Source organism: Schistocerca nitens, chromosome 12, assembly GCF_023898315.1.
Source record: "Schistocerca nitens isolate TAMUIC-IGC-003100 chromosome 12, iqSchNite1.1, whole genome shotgun sequence".
In the NCBI taxonomy this organism is placed as follows: domain Eukaryota; kingdom Metazoa; phylum Arthropoda; class Insecta; order Orthoptera; family Acrididae; genus Schistocerca; species Schistocerca nitens.
Window position 1 is genome coordinate 147,862,567 of NC_064625.1, and position 2,926 is coordinate 147,865,492.

The window sequence follows — 2,926 nt, forward strand, 5'->3', positions numbered from 1 at the left end:
CTTCACCACTCACGAGCGATTCCTTCTGTTGACATGAAGCTGGCATCTGTACAGGTACCATTAGTGACATTGCAGCTCTCGAAGAATGAAATTACAACGAAATCAGACCTTTAGCAGCTTACAGGCGTTGATAAATATCAACGGGGACAGTTGAAAAATGTGTGCAATAATTATGAAAAATCCGCCTCGATTGCACAAACTACCTGGTGTTTACCTAGGTTTCAGCGAGGGTAACCACGCCATCTTCAGAACAAATATAAAACAGCTTGCCTAAATAGGCGTAGTCAAAGGCTAAAATCAACACCTACAGCAGCAAGACCCCATAAATTTGTACAAATACACGGTACATATGTACCAAGTCAATAATATTACTTACCTCAACCCTGTGTGTGCTGCCTCGCCCCAGCCGACGTGCGATAGTCACGGGCTCTCCACCGAACCGAGGCACCGCAGGCTGCTCACAAGCGCGGCTATCATCAGTGCACAAAGTTTGTGGTGCGTTGATATTAAATATGTCTTAATTCCTGGATCCTCGCTTTTATCATTTGCCCAATTTGCTATTTGTGCGGCAACTTTTGGCAATCAGTTAGGTCCCGATCCACGTTAGCTTTGTAATCCCGCTCCCATGCATAAGAAGAGCTTTTCCTGGCCGCGCATGTGACAATCGTACGTCGGCTGGGGTGACGCAGCACACACAGGGTTGACATAACTAATATTATTGACTTGGTACATATGTATCGTGTATTTGTAAAAAAAAAAAAAAAAAATTATGGGGTCTTGCCGCTGTAGGTGTTGATTTTAGCCTCTGACTATGCCTATTTAGGCAAGCTGTTTTATACACTCCTGGAAATTGAAATAAGAACACCGTGAATTCATTGTCCCAGGAAGGGGAAACTTTATTGACACATTCCTGGGGTCAGATACATCACATGATCACACTGACAGAACCACAGGCACATAGACACAGGCAACAGAGCATGCACAATGTCGGCACTAGTACAGTGTATATCCACCTTTCGCAGCAATGCAGGCTGCTATTCTCCCATGGAGACGATCGTAGAGATGCTGGATGTAGTCCTGTGGAACGGCTTGCCATGCCATTTCCACCTGGCGCCTCAGTTGGACCAGCGTTCGTGCAGGACGTGCAGACCGCGTGAGACGACGCTTCATCCAGTCCCAAACATGCTCAATGGGGGACAGATCCGGAGATCTTGCTGGCCAGGGTAGTTGACTTACACCTTCTAGAGCACGTTGGGTGGCACGGGATACATGCGGACGTGCATTGTCCTGTTGGAACAGCACGTTCCCTTGCCGGTCTAGGAATGGTAGAACGATGGGTTCGATGACGGTTTGGATGTACCGTGCACTATTCAGTGTCCCCTCGACGATCACCAGTGGCGTACGGCCAGTGTAGGAGATCGCTCCCCACACCATGGTGCCGGGTGTTGGCCCTGTGTGCCTCGGTCGTATGCAGTCCTGATTGTGGCGCTCTCCTGCACGGCGCCAAACACGCATACGACCATCATTGGCACCAAGGCAGAAGCGACTCTCATCGCTGAAGACGTCTCCATTCGTCCCTCCATTCACGCCTGTCGCGACACCACTGGAGGCGGGCTGCACGATGTTGGGGCGTGAGCGGAAGACGGCCTAACGGTGTGCGGGACCGTAGCCCAGCTTCATGGAGACGGTTGCGAATGGTCCTCGCCGATACCCCAGGAGCAACAGTGTCCCTAATTTGCTGGGAAGTGGCGGTGCGGTCCCTACGGCACTGCGTAGGATCCTACGGTCTTGGCGTGCATCCGTGCGTCGCTGCGGTCCGGTCCCAGGTCGACGGGCACGTGCACCTTCCGCCGACCACTGGCGACAACATCGATGTACTGTGGAGACCTCACGCCCCACGTGTTGAGCAATTCGGCGGTACGTCCACCCGGCCTCCCGCATGCCCACTATACGCCCTCGCTCAAAGTCCGTCAACTGCACATACGGTTCACGTCCACGCTGTCGCGGCATGCTACCAGTGTTAAAGACTGCGATGGAGCTCCGTATGCCACGGCAAACTGGCTGACACTGACGGCGGCGGTGCACAAATGCTGCGCAGCTAGCGCCATTCGACGGCCAACACCGCGGTTCCTGGTGTGTCCGCTGTGCCGTGCGTGTGATCATTGCTTGTACAGCCCTCTCGCAGTGTCCGGAGCAAGTATGGTGGGTCTGACACACCGGTGTCAATGTGTTCTTTTTTCCATTTCCAGGAGTGTATTTGTTCTGAAGAAGGCGTGGTTACCCACGCTGAACCCTAGGTAAACACCAGGTAGTTTGTGCAATCGAGGCGGATTTTTCATAATTATATCGCTACTTACGATTGCTGATCCGCTGCAGTGCTGAGAGTTCTGAAAAATGTGTGCCCTAACCGGGACTCGAACCTGGGACCTCGTGCTTGCATGGCAGACGCTCTATCCGACTGATAGATGGTGAGACCCACACTTCCCAACTTTCTGTCCACACACTACATTTGTAGTGCCCCTGGCCACCATACTCATTACTCGCGGATAAAGGCCTCATTTCATTGCAATTTCATTCTTGGAGAGCTGCAAGATCACCAGTGGTATCTGTACAGATGCCAGCTTCATATCAGTAACGGCCAACGACCTTCTTCAGTGCGGATGCACTCAGATTGCCCGACCTCCTACGTGAATCGGTAGACTGACTGCCGAGAGGAATGAGTATGGTTGGCAGGAGCACTACAAGTGTAGTGTGGGGACAGAAAGTTGGAAAGTGTGTGTCTCACGGGGAGCGTGCCAGAGATAAGTCCCTGCAGTCGACCTATCGTCTGTGTCATCGGTGGCCGAGTCGGATAGATGGTCTGCCATATAAGCGGGAGGTCCCAGGTTCGAGTCCCGGTGGGTGCACACATTTTTCAACTGTCCCC